The sequence below is a fragment of the Sapajus apella genome, unplaced genomic scaffold, assembly GCF_009761245.1.
Source record: "Sapajus apella isolate SASKATOON/1434 unplaced genomic scaffold, GSC_monkey_1.0 scaffold14, whole genome shotgun sequence".
Lineage (NCBI taxonomy): Eukaryota > Metazoa > Chordata > Mammalia > Primates > Cebidae > Sapajus > Sapajus apella.
This window is the reverse complement of record NW_022436954.1, coordinates 20,045,083-20,051,467: the sequence shown is the minus strand read 5'-3', so window position 1 is coordinate 20,051,467 and position 6,385 is coordinate 20,045,083. Positions and strand designations below refer to the sequence as shown.

The 6,385-nt window shown below is 38.6% G+C and overlaps 1 pseudogene; it reads left to right on the top strand.

Moving 5' to 3' along the window:
• Positions 1 to 2,884: 2,884 nt before the first annotated feature.
• Positions 2,885 to 5,772, top strand: LOC116555211 (annotated as a pseudogene).
• Positions 5,773 to 6,385: the final 613 nt, after the last annotated feature.

Sequence of the window (6,385 nt, the reverse complement as noted above, 5' to 3'; positions counted from 1 at the left end):
ATTATCTGTGCAAAGTTTGTATCCTGTTGTAAAAGTCACTAACATCTGGAGCCATCATACAGAGCTGCACAAACTATGTACTCCACAGCCCTGAGGGACACCTCTGGAGCTGTGCAGTGTGGCAGCCCTGCTGACACTGCCCTTGTGCACTCTTGCTTTCTTCCCATAGTCCTCATACCTTACTGATACTTTTAAAATAATTGAAGTGGCTAGCCAAGCAACCTGGAAGCAAGATAAAAGCTGAACATATCATACACAATGTATGTACATGCACACACACACGTGCACGTGCACACACACACGCACACACACACACACAGGTCCATGTGACCACAATGGCACACTGATTGTATCAAGGCATTTTCCCACTTCCTAATGGAAACTCAGTCAATCTATATAAGAAATGAAAACTGGCTAGCCATGTGCAGAAAGCAGAAACTGGACCCCTTCTTGACACCTTACACTAAAATTAACTCCATATGGATTAAAGACTTAAACATAAGACCTAACACCATAAAAACCCTAGAAGAAAATCTAGGCAAAACCATTCAGGACATAGGCGTAGGCAAGGACTTCATGACCAAAACACCAAAAGCATTGGCAACAAAAGCCAAAATAGACAAATGGGACCTAATCAAACTCCACAGCTTCTGCACAGCAAAAGAAACAGTCATTAGAGTGAATCGGCAACCAACAGAATGGGAGAAAATTTTTACAGTCTACCCATCTGACAAAGGGCTGATATCCAGAATTTACAAAGAACTAAAACAGATTTACAAGAAAAAAACAAACAAGCCCATTCAAAAGTGGACAAAGGATATGAACAGATACTTTACAAAAGAAGACATACATGAGGCCAACAAACATATGAAAAAATGCTCATCATCACTAGTCATCAGAGAAATGCAAATCAAAACTACATTGAGACAGCATCTCACGCCAGTTAGAATGGCGATCATTAAAAAATCTAGAGACAACAGATGCTGGAGAGGATGTGGAGAAATAGGAACACTTTGACACTGTTGGTGGGAGTGTAAATTAGTTCAACCATTGTGGAAGACAGTGTGGCGATTCCTCAAGGACCTAGAAATAGAAATTCCATTCGACCCAGCAATCCCATTACTGGGTATATATCCAAAGGATTACAAATCATTCTACTATAAGGACATGTGCACATGAATGTTCATTGCAGCACTGTTTACAATAACAAAGACCTGGAACCAACCCAAATGCCCATCGACGATAGACTGAATAGGGAAAATGTGGCACATATACACCATGGAATATTATGCAGCCATCAAAAATGATGAGTTTGGGTCCTTTGTAGGGACATCGATGAACCTGGAAACCATCATTCTCAGCAAACTGACAGAAGAGCAGAAGATCAAACACTGCATGTTCTCACTCATAGGTGGGTGTTGAACAATGAGAACACATGGACACAGGGAGTGGAGCACTACACACTGGGGTCAGTTGGGGGGAAATAGGGGAGGGACGGTGTGGGGTGGGAAGCTGGGGAGAGATAGCAAGGGGAGAAATGCCAGATGTAGGTGATGGGGAGGAAGGCAGCAAATCACACTGCCACGTGTGTACCTATGCAACAATCTTGCATGTTCTTCACATGTACCTCAAAACCTAAAATGCAATAAAATTAAAAAAAAAAAGAAATGGACCAAAGGCTATCATGAATAACACTACCATCTGAACTCAGTCCCAAGCAGAATTATTGGCTTTATCTGGATTCTCAAGATTATTCTAGTTTCTTAAACAGTCAGGAGAAGTTTAGAAAGCTTCTCAGGAATATAACCACACAAGTTAGTAAGAGCTTTGAATCAGTCTTGTAGTCAATAAATGTGGTAGCTCAATTGCCAAGTATTTTATTATTTGATTAAATGTTTACTCTGTATCAGATATTGTGCTGAGTACTTTATCTTTGTTATTTCATTAAATCTTTTCTACATAAGTAACATGTGCAAATTATACAAATGGAAACTTTGAAGCTCAAATAAACTAGCAAGTTGCAGCATATACTATTGGTTCAGGTATCCACTCTACATCAAAAGATCAAGTATGATCCTCATCCCAGGCTTTTAGATCTTTTTTTGTCTAAGTTAAGTATAATAATCTTGTTTTCCTAGTGTGATTGATTTAGAAATGGACATGTTAGCCTATTCTGGTCAATGAAAAGTGAGAAGTTTGCCGTGGCATTTTTGGAAAAGTTTTACCACTCTTACAGAAGAGCTCTAGAAAGAAACTAGTCTCTCTTCTTTTCCTGGAGACTTTCTTGCCTGGATGTGGTACCTAGAACTGCTGCTGCCATCTTTCTGCCAACTTGAATATTAAACCAACTGGCCAAAAAAGCAAAAGAATACCAAAAGAATCACAGAGAGATAGAGCCCTGGAATATTAGACATAGGAAATACTTATTTTCCGTATTTCTTGATGTACAAGAAAATAAACATTCTTATCCTTAAATGTAATTAGAGTTGATTTTTCTATTAAGTGTGTTTTCATTAAGTGTTTGACAAAATAGGGTGTAGATCTGGGATTTGAACACAGGTCTGTCTATTGCCAGTGCTGGGGTCCTGCAAGTGCTGAATGCCTCTGTATGGATAAAGCATAGGGACAGCATTGCCTGATATCCGTCCCGACACACAAACACACACACACACACACACACACACACACGCACGCACACCTTTGTCCAAGTCTGTGAAACTCAGCTTTGACTTATTTACCCCATGCAGCACTCATCTTACTAACTACTTGAGCTTATCCTGAAATTTGCCTATTTGGTGGAGACAGAAAATTGGTCTAGCTTTTGATAGCCAAGCCTAATTCAAGATTCAAGCCCCATCTAAACTCAGTCACTGGAAAGGCCATTTATTAGAACCATCACCACCAAAACCACCACCAAGGACTGAAAAAAAAATTACAAACGTACTTACATTGTTAAACATGTGTAGATGACATTTAGCTTGTATCTGCTACCATTGTTAAAGAACTGATACTCCCTACTTTGTTTCAGCTTGATGATCCAGAGCTTTTGCTCAAATCAAATGTTTTCCGCCATTACTATATGCTTTCTTTAGAGAGCGCAAATATCAGATCTTAGAGTTTCTGTCATTTGAACAATGTTAGGAAAATAAATATAAAAAAAACCCTCATATTTATAACTTTGGCATCAAGATCACCAACTTCCTTCTGGAACATTAAGACAGTATCCACTGCTATTCGAAGAAGGAAAAGAAACTAATATTAATTGTGTATCTATGCCAGCTTCTGTGCTAAACTTATTATATTATCTCACATTATACTCAAAATAACCCTATGATACAGGAATTTCTGTTTCCTCAATTGAAAAATGAACAAATGAAAGTAAGTTTATGCAATTGCCTTTAGGCAATATAGCTAGTAAAATATAGAGCCAGAATTAGAAACCTCTGCAACAGAAAAGGCCATCCACAGGTACTCTGTACTATCCTGGCATGCTTTTCTAATTAAATGATTACACTTACTGGATCTTAGCTTCAGCCTTTGATGTAATTTTTGCCAAAGATGGTGTCTCTTCCTGCCAGACATATTGCCCAGTGCATTGGTGAGGGGGAAGCATAAAAAGAAATTAGATATGACTATTGTAAAAGATTTAATAATAGTCATGACTGCAGAGAAGGAAGTAATCTGAGTCATTTTCTACCTTATAAGAAAGTGTGGGTCAGGAAATTGCTAAGGTTAAACTAAGTCTAGGGCTCATCATAATTCAGCACCATGGGCAGCGAAAGAGGGGCAATAAAACTGAAATATGAGACAGACAAGAGATAAAAAGAGAAGAAAGAAAATGCTTAACTCCCAGGTTCCTCCAAAGGAATTTCAAACTGTCCAGGGTTTTATTCACCCTTTCATTCAGGGCTATTTATCTTCCTTATGCCATCCAAACTCCTTCCTGCAGAAAAGCCATTCTCCCTCACACCTGACATTGCAAATTACTTCCTCTAAGAGGCCCAAACCAGTTTAACTTCTACAGTGGCTTTACTGGCATAGATGTCAACCATTTCTCTAAGAAGTATTTTGAGAAGCATGCAGTGGGGGATAATTGCTGTCTTCTGTCTTCCAGCAGAGGTCAAGCAGCACCTAAGACCAAGAACAATGTGGTACTAGATTCATCTGCATGACAGCATACAAGCAAAAATTATTTTCATTTTACTAATACCACAGGGAGTATTTCAAACCTGCAAAGTGGAGACTCTGATAAAATGCCAACTGTGACTCTACATTCTTCATTAAACTACAGAAACAGCCCCAGAGTGGTTGTCAGGCCTGAGGAAGGGGCATTGGGAACAAAAATGGGGTAAGATGAGAGTATATTGTGACGACAGGCAGTGATGGGGGATGCCCAGAAATCTACATTGAAAACAAAGATGAAAATTTCTGGAATAGAAGAGTGTATCATATGAAGTCACTAAGTGATTTGTAAGAACATTCAACCTATTGTCAAACCAAGCTTCACATTTATAATAATACACCTAGACCAGTTGCAAAGAGTTCCTCTAGTGCTCACATGCCACCAGATCCCCAATTCCACTCTGACCAGATCCACTCAGTGACCTTCATTGGATCATCCTGCCCTGTGCTTATACTATTCTTTCAAAAAGTAAACATTAATGGGCAAAGATGTCACAACTTTCACATTCCTAACAAGCTTGTGAAAAACTACAAATCAAAGTTCCACATTTAAAAAAAAGGGGGGGATAAAGATATGTTTGTGCTATGGTAAGAAAAGAAAAATACTGTTATACTCTTTTCTAAGGAAAAGTTTTCCTCTGTCTGAGAAAGTTGTTCTCCTCAATGGAATAGAAATGTATGCTTAAAGCATTGTAGAGAATACCTAAGCCACCTGATCATCCAAACTAGCCACAGACGTAGTTATCCATAGGGTGACAGATATGAGATGATACACGTCCTTATGCCCAGAGTTAAATTCCAGACTGATTTATGAATGTTGGGAGAGCCTAAATTCAACAGATTGAACTAAAAGAGTAATTTCCCATAGTGTTATACTAACTGGCATTACTGAAAGGCATTACCGAAAGTAAACTAAGTTCAGAAAATTGAAACAATACAGTCAGGATGGCTAAAGGTGACCCCAAGAAACCAAAGGGCAAGATGTTTGCTTATGCCTTCTTTGTTCAGACGTGCAGAGAAGAAAAACCCAGAGGTCCCTGTCAATTTTGCAGAATTTTCCAAGAAATGCTCTGAGAGGTGGAAGACAATGTCTGGGAAAGAGAAATCTAAATTCAATGAAATGGCAAAGGCGGATTATGGACCAGCTAGGGGAAGCAAGTATAAGAAGGATCCTAATGCCCCCGAAAGGCCACCATCTGGATTCTTCCTTTTGTGTTCAGAATTCCTACCGAAGATCAAATCCACAAACCCTGGCATCTCTATTGGAGACGTGGCAAAAAAAAGCTGGCCGAGATGTGGAATAACCTAAATGACAGCGAAAAGCAGCCTTACACCACTAAGGCAGCAAAGCTGAAGGAGAAGTATGACAAGGATGTTGCTGACTATAAGTCGAAAGGAAAGTTTGATGGTGCAAAGCATCCTGCTAAAGTTGCCCAGAAAAAGTTGGAAGAGGAAGATGAAGAAGAAGAGGAGGAATAAGAGGAGGAGGAGGAAGAGGAACTGTTTATCTGTCAAAACAAAAAACGTTCAGAAAATCCTGGGAACAGGTCATATATTATACAGAATTTTCCAATGTCCTTGCTACCATGAGGTTCATAAGGGCAAATTTCTCTGTTTTCCAGCCTAGTTTCATGGGAGGTTAGCATACATGATCCAAAAAAAATATTGCAATCTTGAAGCTTGTAATATTTTCTGAACTTAACCACAGATGTAAAAACCAGATGATAACAGATATCTTAACTGTCAAAACAGAAACACAAGACAAGGGAGAAGAGTCCTTTAATACCTATAATTTTTGTGACTGATAATATTTGTTGGTGTGTCAAGTGGAGATATTATAATATTTGAAGAGAAGATGATTTAACTGAGAGAACAGCCTCAAAGACTGTGACCATAATGTGAAATTATATGAGGTTGACTAAACAATACAAGCAATTATGGCCCTTCCTATAGGTGAGGAATTGTAATTCTTTTTTTGTAAAACTCACTAGAATAACGACCTCTTCATAAAGACACTGCTGCGTGCAGTCCAAGAATCAGAGGATATTATTGATCATAAAGTTACTTTTATGCAAATTATTCTTTTCTGGAGGCTGACTAAAAAGCAATCATGTCTTAAGGTCCTGCTTTTCTTTCTTAAAGTCTTAAAATTATACTTACAAATTGAAATTACAAAATTATAACTCTGGCTGACACAGTACCC